This window comes from Canis lupus, chromosome 7, assembly GCF_011100685.1.
Source record: "Canis lupus familiaris isolate Mischka breed German Shepherd chromosome 7, alternate assembly UU_Cfam_GSD_1.0, whole genome shotgun sequence".
NCBI classification, from domain to species: domain Eukaryota; kingdom Metazoa; phylum Chordata; class Mammalia; order Carnivora; family Canidae; genus Canis; species Canis lupus.
This window is the reverse complement of record NC_049228.1, coordinates 29,003,966-29,017,148: the sequence shown is the minus strand read 5'-3', so window position 1 is coordinate 29,017,148 and position 13,183 is coordinate 29,003,966. Positions and strand designations below refer to the sequence as shown.

The following is a 13,183-nucleotide window of genomic DNA, read 5'->3' as shown; positions in this document are numbered from 1 at the left end:
GGAGGGCGGGGACCCGGCCCGGCCCCTCGCCCGCTCCGCCCGACGCGGCGAGGCTCGAGCGCTGCCCTGGCGCGGAGACCCCGGGCCGCCACGGCGCCCTTCGCGGCGGAGCCAGGTCGCGCGGGGCGAGCGGCCGCCTCCACGCGCAGTCCTCCAGGCTTCCCCGGCGGCGGCCGCCCCGCGTGTCACCGCCGGGGCCGGCGGGCGGGACCCGCCCCCGCCCCCGGGACCGCCCCCCGCCGCCGCCCCCGGACGCACGGCCAATCACGGAGGGCGCCCGGAACTTGGCTTCTCTCCCATTGGCCGCCGCCTTAGAAGCTGCGAATGGGCGCGGGCTGAGCGCGAGTGCGCCGACGTGCGCCGACCTGCGGGGCCTGGGCGCGAAGGCGGAGGAGTCCGGCGGGGGGGGGCGGGGGCGGGGGCGGGGCGGCGCGCGCTGGCGGCCCGGGGCCGGGGGTCTGCCGCTCGGGGGCCTCGGCCCGCGGGGACGATCGCGCTGGTCCCCGCGCTCGCTCTCTCCCGCTCTGGACGGTTATTCAGACTCCGCTCACGGAGAGACGGGGCTGCCGAGGCCCGGGCAGGAGTTCACCTTGGCGTGGGGGAGACGGCCAGGGCCAGCCCCCGCCCCCGCAGCCCCCTGGTGCTCAGCCGCTCCCCTCTGCGGGCGCGAGGACACTGGAAGCCCCGCATCTAAGCACCCGGGGCTCTACCCAGGGACTGAGCAGGAGGAAGCGGAGAAAGCATTTGGAGAGTGAACGAGCTCCCTCCTCACTTAGCAGAAGGGCCCGTAATGGAGGCCCTAGTGAAAGGGCTTTAGCTCTATCTCGTTACTTTTTGCAAGCAGGAGATATCAAGAAAGCAAACATAGTAGCTATCGCCTGGGTTTACAAGGAAAGTGGTAAATCCTGAGTCACTAAAGCAATTAAGAAATATCGATCTCTTTATTTAAAAAAAAAAAAAAAAAGAGGGAAAAGAGATCTTGGCATAGTTTTCAAGGGCAAAGCATGACAAGAATACCCAGTGCTTTCTCTCATCTCTCTAATAAGCCTCTTTCTGCCTGACGCAGCCTGACTCGATCGCAGTCCTTCTTCCACTGCAGACCGAGCTGCACCATTTTAAGCAATTTTTCCCTGTGTAGTGTTTGCAAAGTGACAGATGCTGCCAGGAGCTCACAGAACACATGTTTGAACTTTCTATTTTGCTTTAATACATGTTGCCACACATATTGCTGTTTTTTCCTGTGATAGCAAATAACTTTTTTTTTTTTGTTTTTGTTTTTTTTTGAGAGCAGATGCACCGGCCATAAAAATGAGTCCCCAGGATGAAACACCCTGCTAGTAAAGAGAAAGACTGGTTTTTAGGTCTGCACAAGGGAATGCACCAAAATGTGAGTTGGTTAATCTAAAGAAGCGCAGTTGGTGGTATTTACATCTACCAGTGGGCCTCCAAGAGTGATCTAGAAAACCCTAGGGGTCGTTGGGACCTTTGCAGAGTTCCAGGAAGTCAAACTATTTTCATGATAATACTAAGACTTTGTTTCCTTTATTTAATAATAAGCCTTTATTTCCTTTTCCACTGGAGAGGCTATCTGATATGTGATAACATCACTCTAAAGACTAAAAATATGCGCTTGTATGTTTTCGTGTTTAATCGACTTTCTAGATTTAATTTCTGAGATGGTAACGATCAATAGGAATAAGCCACAAAAACAAACAAAAAAAGTCTTTAGGATCCTGATAACAGGAATCTTGAGACTAAAAAGTGAGAACATCTGATGTACATAATACAAGTCCCTCCATAGAATTTCTCTCTTATCATGACTCTAGAGAGAACACTGGTGGTCCTCTTGGCAATTGCTTTGTACACTCAGTGCTTTCGCAGAAGAGAAGGGAAAAGAAATGCAGGAAAGGGCTCAGAAAGAGAAGTCTCCCTGTTAAAGAACAGCTTTCTGTCCTTTCCCTGAGGCTTAGAGACCTGAACTGTGTTAATCTGTAAATCACTGGTTCTGAAAATTTTCCTTGGTACAAATCACTTAGGCACCTCAAATCCTTTTTGCAATGTTGGGCATTAACAAATAACAATTGTTCTTGAATTGGGCAGAAAATGTTTTTAGTATTTTTCTCTAAGGGGTTATGCTAGGATCCCCAGTGATCCTTGCCCTTGTATAATCCCCACCCCTTTGAGTGTGGGGTGCCTGTGAACTTGATGAGATAATGCACCTGTGGTACATTATGTTGCCTTATAAGGCAACATGAGATTATCCAGGTGGACCCAATCTAATCATGAAGAGCCCTTTAAAAGCAGAGGATTTTCTTTTTCTGGTAGAAGAAGAGAAAATCAGAGTTGTTTGAAGAGTGAGAAAGATTTGAAAATACCCAAGCTCCTGGAGGGGGCTATGTGCCCAGGATGTGGGCTTCTAGCAGTTAAGACGGACTCTGGGTTGACAGCCAGCAAGAAGTGGGAATTTTAGTCCTTCAATCACAAGTAACTGAATTCTGCTAACAACCTAAAAGAGCTTGGAAGTAGATTCTTCTTCAGAGCCTCCAGCCTGTCCAGCACCTTAATTTCCGCCTGTGAAACTCCAAATAGGGAACATACCCAAGCTCACCTGGACTTCAACCATGAGCTAAATTGTTGTAACTTAAGAATAATAAATATGTAATTTTAGGACAGCCCAGGTGGCTCAGCGGTTTAGTGCCACCTGCAGCCAGGGCCTGATCCTGGAGACCTGGGATTGAGTCCCATGTCGGGCTCTCTGCATGGAGCCTGCTTCTCCCTCTGCCTGTGTCTCTGCCATTCTCTCTCTCTCTCTCTCCGTCTCATGAATAAATAAATAAAATCTTTTAAAAAAATAAATAATTTCAAATTGTAATTTTTTAAGCTGCTAAGTCTGTAGTAATTTGTTATGCAGCAATAGGAAAGGAATACAGAGGCCTATAGAATATATTTTTAAATTAGGGTAATAGTCACATAATATAAGATCATCCATTAACAGTATTTGCACTACAACTCAGTGGCATTAGTACATTCACATTATTGTGTAACCAGCACCCTGGTTCTAAGACATTTCGCCACTTCAGAAAGGAAACTTGTAGCCGTTAAGCAATTGCTCCCTCTTCTTCCATTCCCCCCAACTCCCCCACCCCTGGCAAAGACTAATGTGGTTTCTGTTTCTATGGACTTGTCTATTCTGGATATTTCATACAAAAAGAAATCATACAATATGTGATCTTTTGTATCTGGTTTCTTTCATTTAGCATAATTTTAAGGTTTATCAACATTGTAGCATGCATCAGTACTTCATTTCTTTTCATGGCTGAAACATATCCCATTTTATGTGTATAACACATTTTGTTTATCCATTCTTCAAGCGATGAACATTTTGGGTTGGTTCCACTTTTTGGTTATTGTGAAGTGTTTGTTTGAATACCTGTTTTTAATTATTTGGGGTACATAGGGGTGGAATTGCCAGATCATTTTATAATTCTGTTTAACTACATGAGGAACTGTGTAACTCTCGCCCACAGTGCTGGCACCAGTTACCATTCCTGCCAGCAATGTGTGAGGGCTCTAGAGCCTCCACATCCTTGCCAACAACAAGTTGTTTTCTTTCTTTCTTTCTTTCTTTCTTTCTTTCTTTCTTTCTTTCTTTCTTTCTTTCTTTCTTTCTTTCTTTCTTTCTTTCTTTCTTTCTTTCTTTCTCTTTTCTTTCTTTCTTTCTCTATCCCAAGGGGTGTGAAGTGGTATCCCATTGTGATTTTCATTTGCATTTCCCTAATGACTAATGCTGTTGAGTACCTTTTCATGTACTTGTTAGCCATTAGTGTATCTTTTGTGGAGAAATATCCTTTCAAATCTTTTGCCCAATTTGGAGTGGATTGTTTGTCTTTTTGTTGTTGAGTTGTAAGAATTCTTTATATAATCTGGGTATTAGAACCTTGTCAGAGAGGTGACATGCAGATATTTTTGCCTCTTCTGTAAGAGTAAATAAACTATTAAAGGACACTTTTTTTTCCCTCTATTAATATATAAAAGCATGTGGGGATGTGTGTTTTTAAAAAAAGAATTATATTATGTACTTTTGAATCTTATTTTCCTCAGGAATAATTTATAGAAAATGCTCCATTGTGATAAGGTTGAGCTCTAATTCTTTCTAATGTCCCACCATTGTGTGGGTGAACTTTAATTGATTTATGGCCATTAACTCTGGTTCTAGGATTTTGTTCACTGCCCACAATGCTGCAATTAACATCCTTGTGCAATATATATCTGTGTATTGTTTGCTTCATTTTTATGAAATTTATTTCCAGAAGTGGGACAGCTGGGTCAAAGAATATATGGATTTTTTATTTTAATAGGCATTGTTCAGTTGTTTTCCAAAAACCAACATCAGAGTATTTGTTTTGCATTGCATCCTTGGCAATAATAAGTGTAATCAAGGTTTTTAATTTTTTTTTTACTAGTCCTATAGGTGGAAAATCAGTGGTTCTCAACTTGTGATGATTTTGTCCCCTCCAGGAGACATTTGGCAAAGTCTGAAGATATTTTTGATTGTTATAATTATTAGTAGTGGTTGGGAGTAGGAGCTACTAGTTTCTCTTGGGCAGAGCCAGGGATTCTGCTAAATATCCTATTATACTTAAGGCAGCCCCCATGACAAAGAGTTACCCAGCCTAAAATGCCAATAGTGCCAAGGTTGAGAAACCCTGGTATAAAGAGATACCTCCTGTTATCTTCAGTTTGAAAGTCCTTATGGGTGAGTTTGAACACCTTTCCATACGTTTGTAAGCTGTTTGGGTTTACTTTTTTGTATATTACCTATTCTTAGATTTTACTTATTTTTCTTTTGGTTGTGTATCCCTCTTACCAACTAGTAAGAAGCTTTTATACTTTATAAACCCTTTATTTGTCCCCTTTATTGAAATTATTATTTTTTAAAATATACTTTTCATTGACTTGTTTACAGTATCTTTTGCCAAATAGTCAAATCTTATTGAAGAACATAAAGCAAAGTTCGAACAAGTGGTCTGACATACTATGTCCTTACATAGGAAAACATCATAAAAATGTTCCTTTCCCCAAAGTTAATTTATAACTTTAATGCAGTTCCAGTTGGAATCCAAATACTATCCAATTAAGGCTCCAAAATTATCTTTAAGTTTATATAGAATATTAAATGTATAAAATGGCCAATAAAATTTTGCGAAGAAAGGCTAGCAAGGGTATACTTATGTCACCAGATATCAGAACATACTTTAAAGGTGTTGAAATAAAAAAAAAATGGGTAATGTTATTGGAATAGTCCACTATGTAAGTGAAACAGACCAGAGAATCCAGAAATAGGGCTTACTATATGAACATTTAGTAAATGACAACTATTTTGTTCAAGTAAATGAGAAAAAGATGGATGATTTAATAAATGTTACTGGTAAAACTGTTGATCCATGTAAAGGAGATTAAATTTGGAAAAATATTATGCCATATATAAAAACAAATTCTAGATTTAGAAATGACTTAAGTTTGAGTAATAATAATATTCCAAAAACAATCTAGGAGACTACATGTATACTCCAGAAGACTATGAAACCCTTTAAGAATGAAAACATGGGGATCCCTGGGTGGCTCAGCGGTTTGACACCTGCCTTTAGCCCAGGGTGTGATCCTGGAGTCCCAGGATTGAGTCCCACATCAGGCTTCCTGAATGGAGCCTGCTTCTCTTCTATCTGTGTCTCAGCCTCTCTCTCTCTCTCTCTCTCTCTGTGTCTCATGAATAAATAAATAAAATCTTTTTAAGAAAAAGAATGAAAACATACTAATATAAATAAAACAGAAGTAATATAAAGTGAATGATAAAATGATCGTATTTATTTACTTGATCTATCTTACTGAGAACAGAGATCTTGTCTGAATCTCTAGTTTTTCTGGTACAGTACCTAGCAAGTTGAAGGAACTTAATGAATCCTGGTGAATGAATGGCCCTGTATAGATCACTGATTCAAATTCCTTAAATGGCCCATTACAAATCTCAAGGACAGTTGCACTAGCAAGCAGTGATCTCTAGAGCATGAAGGAGTCCAACATTTTTAACTTATGGTATAGTATAGTACAGTTAGGAAAGTTGCAGTGATTGTTACCCATTGTGTGGCATACAGGATTTTAGAGCAAAGGTAAGTATTAAGATCAGCTTGTCTATTGCATCATTTTACAGAAGAAGACTCTAAGTTACAGAGACTTTAAGGGACATGTGGCATGATATGATGAAATTGGAAACATGCCTGTTGGCCCAGTTTAAGCTCTGTTCTACAGTAAAAATAATGATGGAATTCAGTAAAACATAATTATAATCATACACTATTAATTTTGAAAATAATATTGAAGCTGAGGCCAAGAAAGGTAAATCATCTTACCAAGATCACCAAGAGAGTTAGAAGCAGACTCAAAATATTCTTTTGTGGTACAGACTCAGAGTCCAATACTAAACCTCCATACTATGCAGCCTTTTATGATTTCTTCTAGTTATTACATTTTCTTTTTACTTTTCAGTATAATGTACCACAAACTAGTTATCCTGGAAAGCAGAGTATTGAAATGCCTTTCAAATATATTTACTAGAACTTATATTCTTACTTCATTCTCAGAAGTATGATAGATACAAATAGATGGGTACAAAAGGATATTTTTCTTAGTTTATGGATGGAGACTGAGGGACAGGAAACCTCAGTCCATCAGTCAGTCACATTTGTTCCCTCAATAAGAGTTTATTGAGAGCCTGCTGTCTAAGGCATTGTACTTGGTGCCATAGAGAAACAATGACAAGGCAGTCCCCAACTTTGGGGGGCTCATATGATGAATTGGTGGTGAATCAGTCATGCAAGTCCTACACTAGCCTGTACCCCTGAAATGCCCCCAAACTGGTGACCTCTGCCACACACAGAAGCAAATTGTGTCCTGACAATAATCATGGACTAAATGACTGTGCTGTGCTATCCAGTAAAAGGCCAACTCAATTCACCAGTAACGCTCCTCCCTCTTTCTTAAATACTTGGTGCAGAATTTTGTATGTAGTCATCAAGGCATCACCCCACAGCTAAACCAAGTCATGGAGCAGCCCACCAGAAGGACCTGCTCAGCCTGTGTGGGCTGGGAATGTGGTACCAGACAGGCAAGGCATTGCCACATCAATAGAGCCCTTTGGGAAAGTGCCTCAGGGTTTGCTCAGTATATACTTTGTAGAAGCATTCCTCCCTGCTGCCTCTGCCAGCCTGCTGCCATTCTCTGACATCTAAATTGGAACACCACCATCACTCACCAATCTTAAAACATTCCATTGTGCGTGACAAGGTGGCACCCCCTATGAAAACAAACCTGCTAACCATAATTCAGATAATCAATGAATCATTACCTTCATTATCTGACTTGCATTTATTTGATTGTAGGGTTGTTGTTGTTTTGTTGTTTTGTTTGCCTCTTGTCTTTTCCTCCACCACAGTCTGAATAATCTTTCTAACATGGAATATTACCCTTGTCCTTACTTCTGGTTGTTTAAGAATTTTGGGTACTTCCTGAATAAAGCTGGAACTTGTTATTTCTGACTTTGGCTAACCCCTCTAGTCTCATTCTCTACTATTCACCTGTATACTCACTATGTTTAGCTACAAGTTGATCACCAATTTCTCAAGATGCTGTTCAGAAGTCTTATCTCTCCCACCACTACCGCCTTAGTCAGTTCTCCTCTGAGCTGCCACACTAGAACTAGAATTCACATAGTCCAGGGTTCAAGGTGTACCCTTGGGAAGGTCCTGGGAGTTTCTGGAGTTTGCCAGTGGTGTACTGGGAGTGCACAGTCACTTGGGAAGTTGCAGCCCTTGAAATCCTGTCTGTGACTCAGCTATTGAGCCTCCTCATGACACATGGAATGAATTCCATCTGAGGCCAGAACACACTAGATTATTCAGACAAGCCAAGTAACAAAATAATTTATTTTCTAAGATACAGATCTTAGCTTACATAAGACATGGTTATATCCCATGGGTTATAAACCCATCGTACGTTGAAAATATTCAATACACCTAACCTATCAGACATCATAGCTTAGCCTAGCTTGTTAAGCATGCTTGGAACACTTATATTAGCTTACAGTTGGGCAAAATAATCTACCACAAAGCCTGTTTGATAATAAAATGTTGAATATCTCATGTAATTTATTGAATACTGTACTGAAAGTGAGGAACAGAATGGTCATGTGTGTATGGAACGGTTGCGTGTCGATTGTTTATTCTCATGATCATAGGGCTGACTGGGAGCTGTGTCTCACTTCCTCTGCCCAGCATCATGAAAGAGGATCATCCCACATATGGATAGCTGGGGAGAAGATCCAAATTCAAATTCCAAGGTACAGTTTCTATTGAATGTGTGTGGCTTTTGTGCCATCATAAAGTAAAAAAGTCCTAACCCCAACTATCATAAATTGGGGACTGTCTATACTTTTTGTCTATACTTTATCTTCTTTAAAGAATGCATATTACTTTTTAGAAAAATGTTTGAAGTCCTGTTTTATAAACATGTGTAACATTTTAAGGCAATTTCCAAAAACAGCATTTGCAGTCACAGGCGAATGAATCATAAATTAAGAAATCTTGAATGAACTCAAATAGTGCATGTTGATTCGTGTCATCTTATATTCATTTGTGGCAACATAATTGACACAAGGAATAGATCAAGCACTTTCTGGATTCTTACAGCCACAGAGTCAGGCTCTATTAAAATGTTTCTGATGTGTTTCTCTCTCCCCTTCTTCTCAACAATGTACAAACACATGTGAATGCATAATCACATTACTCATTTCCTGTCCTCTCATTTAGTTATGTGTTCTTCATGTGATTCAGTGAGGTATTTTAAAATACTCTCCAAAATTGAAGGTTCAAAACATTTTATGTGAAGTCCACCCACATAGAAGAGATTATGAAGGACATGCTCTTCTCGGCTCTTAATCTGAATACTAATCTAGGCCCTCCTCTCTAGGCTTTCATAATCTAAAAACTCCCATAAGATGTTCGACTTTTCTCTTCTCCTGGTTCTGAGGGTGAGGGCTCTTGGCTGGAATTCATCCTAACAGAGAGGATATTTTCAGTTTTTGGTGAGATATTCAAATATTGGGAGATGTGACTCCTCAAGTCACATTTATTTGTGCTAAGTTCTTGTAGCATCCTGCCTGGTAAAATGATTTCTGAGGGTTGTACACATAACCTCTCTCCCACTAACTGTGGGGTTTTTGTGATCAGAAACAGAGTATGGTCTTTACTTTTGTATTCCCTCTGTCTATTCTGGCATTTTGAGCATGAGTGTGGTATAATAAATGTTTAATGGTAGACACATTTCCCACACCTCATAAATTACACTTCCAAACTTCATTAATCTTTTTCACTGCTTATTTACAAGTATTATGACATCATACTTAGCTGTAATGAAGTATTCTATGCTCATAGCCCTGTTATTCCACTTTTTTCTTGTTTCCCTGACTTTACCCAGTGGTACATTCATAGTGGAGATGACAGTAGACATAAAGTGGGGTGTGATCTGTCCAGGAGCCCTGGGGGCACAACACATTATAGATGGTAGGGGGACACAGAGGTATTTGGTGGCCCCAGCAGAAGCCTGCATACCCGGGAAGAGGTGGTATGTGCCTGGGTCCCCCTAGCTTAGGCTCACAATGGGAGAGGCTGATATTGGGCTAAGGGTGTAGTGGAGAGCACAGTGTCTGCTTTAAGTGGCCAAGCCCTTACCCAGGGCATAAGCCCACAGGGAAGGTTGGGGAACCCCCTGGCCATAGAGCTGTGCCACTCTCCCTTTTCCCCTTTGGTGAGGGAAAAGGAGTTTCTGAGCTTCAGTATGGTGAACTTGCTGATTTCCTGAGGATCATCTGTGCTCAAAGTCCAGCACTAAAAAGTAGTGATACTTCTGGGGATGGGAGGGCACCATTGTCACCATGGATGTGCCAAAGCTGTGGGCCGCTACTTTTAGGGGGATATCCAGCAGAACTCTGGAACACCACAGGGAGAAAATAAGTGGGAGTCTGGCACTTTTATTGCTCTTGAAAGTAAATACGAAGAAACTTGAGCTTCTCCAGTCTGTAAAGGCGCTAGCATTGAACACCCAGAAGCATCTGAAAATCCATATACTCTGACCCCAGACAATGCAACTCCGTTCTATTTTGATGTAAAGATCTTCAGATGAAACCAACTTTAGAGCTCATTAAGAACCACAGGGTGAGGGGCACTGGGTGGCTCAGTCGATTAAGCATCTGCCTTTAGCTCAGGTCATGAACCTGGAGTCCTGGGATTGAGCACCCACCCACCCTCCCCCCCCATCCCAGTCTGGGCATCTGGCTCTCTGCCCTGCCCCTCATCCTCTTAATGCTTTCTCTTGCATGCACACATACTCTCTCTCTCCAATAAATAAATAAAATCTTAAAAAGAAAAAGAAAGAACCACAGAGTGAGAAAAGGCTGATCTCTATATTAGAGAATGAAGAGCCTTTAAGGAGAGCAACTCATTCATACTTTTGCCTATGACTCATACAAATTTATTTCTAATCTCACCTTCTCTCCACCCATGTTCCAGGGTTGATGCTCCTCCTGCTTTGAAATATAAAAAAGGACCCACAGGTTCAGGATCCGGTGTCTGATGGTTCCCCCCAAAATCTGGGTATCAATTGCTTATTCTGGCAAGGATAATTTAATGGGTAGCAGTTAGATGTACCCCTAGCAATAATCACAGGGAGCTCACACAAGATAGAGAAATGCATGAAACTTGTGAGCAACCAACTATTCAGACATCACCATTCTGCTCCTAGCCAACCTAAAAACTCATCACGAAGTTTAATATGTGAAAGGCTTAGTGGTGAGGTACATTGGACAGATCCAGGTTTGGGGTCCAATCCCCATTCCATCCCCCTGGGTGAACTTGAACCATCTACCAACCCCTTCGAAGGTTCAGTTTTCTTATGTAAAGTGGAGATCATAATATCTACTTCTTAAGATAGTTGAGAGGATTAAATATGGTTAGATATATTAAGTGTTTTGCACAGACACAAAACTGATCTAAAAGAAGAGCTCTCATTATTAGCTAAGCACCATGGTGAGTCAGCTTCTAAGTACTTAGGGGAGACCATGGCACACAGTTGGCGTTCTTTAAATGCTTGTGCAGCCAGCAAAAGCAGATTGCAATTTTGAATTTAGCTTTTGTTTGTTTTGTCAGAGGCTAGAGTATCTTTATGAGGAGAGGAGAAAAGGGCAGAAGAGATCCAGGTTTTTTTTTTTTTAATTTTAATTTTGTTGAGATATGATTTTTATCCAAAAAATCATCCATTTAAAAATGTGTAGTTCAATAAGCTATGACAAATATTGATAATCATCTAACTACCAGTCTGAGATTCAGGAGATTTTGAAGACCTCTGAGGTAGGGGAGCTGCTGGTATGCAAGCTTTGGCCTTGACTAAAAAAGAAGGGGTTTTCTTTCCCCTCAGGGGAGGAGGTAAGGTGGGTGAAAATGTAGAAGAAATAGTCATTGAGTAAAGGTAGGAGAGACCTTGAAAGCATTTCCTAATGTTTATTTCCCCTGTGTGGTAGGAAGCTAGGTGTGTGCTGAGAAAAAGGTAAACAGGAATGGGACAGTCTCTCTCAGGTTACACAGAAAGTTGACCGTAGCTTTATGTGGGAGGAGACTACAGTGGAGGTGTGGACTGGTTGCCCAGTTAAGCATGCTCCACCAGGCCATTCAGACTGGCTGTGGACTGACAGTTGTGGGGGCTAGACCAGTCCAAGGCTGGGGACTTCTGGGTCATGAGGATGAAGGACAGAAGGACACACACCTCCAAGAAGTGTTGGAGAAGGAAGTGAAGCCAGGAGGGAGCCCACCAGGGAGGACATAGGGTCTGAGAGAACTGGAGGGAAATCTAAGAGTGAGTGGGCTCAGAGTCTACAAGATCCACAAGAAGTTTCAGCCTGGCTGCATTTAATGTTGCCCACATGGACTTGTTAGGAAAGAGCAGGAGGTTCAGGCCATGTTCTCAGGAATTGGCTGGTGAAGTAGAGTGGAAGGCGAAGTGATCTGTTAACAATTGATAGAAAACACAAAGAAAGGATCATTTAGACAACTGCTAGGCTTTTAAAAAGCACTGCTAATGTTTCACTGTGGTGGATGTTTACCCATCATCTGTGGGAGTACAGGTGTTATATGGTACACTGTCCAGTCCATCAGCAAACCCCGTCGGCTTAAAATCTGTCCAGAGTCACACCACTTTTCCCACCTTTATTGCTACTTCTCACTTACGGGGGACATCTGCAAATGCAGCTAAATTGCAGTCTTCCTGTGACTATCCTTGCTCCTCTATAGTATAGCTGTCAGAAAGATTCATTTAAAGCATAACTCAGGCCATATATTTTCTATTCAAAACTCTGGGTAAACTTCCCATTCTCATTCAGCGAAAAACCACAGGGCTTTCTAGAGCCCTCTGCCACCTCTGACCCCCCAAACCACCACCTCTTCCCACCTACTTTACTGTTCCATCCACCTTCCACTGATCTCACCTTCTCCCCTTTGTCCCCCCTCACTCAGTCAGCTTCAGCCTCCTGGGTCTCCTTGCTGTTCCTGAATCACCCCCGGGCAGCCTGAGTTTATTGCAGGATGTTTGCACTCACTGTGCTTTCAGCTGGCCAGTTTTTTCTCCCAGATATCTGTGTTGCTTACTTCCTCACCTCACCTCCTTCTGGTCTTTACTTAAATGTTACCTTTCTGGGGCCTTCCCTGACCATCCTCTTTAATATTGACCATCTTCCTTCCACAAACACTTTGTTCCCTCCTCTGGTTTATTTTTGCTTTGGGACCTAATGTCTGGCATCTTGAATGCTTTTCTTATTGTTTATTGTCTTTCTTTTCCAACTTGAGGATAAATGCCATCAGATGGCGGATCTTGTCTGCTTTGCTCCTTTCCATATTAATAAAGGTGCCTGGCACTTACAAAATAATCAATCAGTGAAATGACTGAAGAGAAACCTGCTCAAGACTGTGAGGTGAAGTTTTAATGGAATATAAGCTTCAGGACAGAGGAAAAGGAGAAAGAGATACTATAAAAAGTTCATTTTCTCCAGAAAGAGGAAAGAGAAAATGAAAAAAGAAGAAAGAAA

General features: G+C 41.9%; 1 long non-coding RNA gene across 1 annotated transcript; it reads left to right on the top strand.

The window, feature by feature from the left end:
- The first annotated feature begins 494 nt into the window (after positions 1-494).
- Positions 495-2,727, top strand: LOC111096889. Its single transcript, XR_005361655.1, has 3 exons — positions 495-898; positions 1,292-1,387; positions 2,326-2,727. It is a non-coding gene; the product is annotated as an uncharacterized LOC111096889 (long non-coding RNA).
- The last annotated feature ends 10,456 nt before the right edge of the window (positions 2,728-13,183 follow it).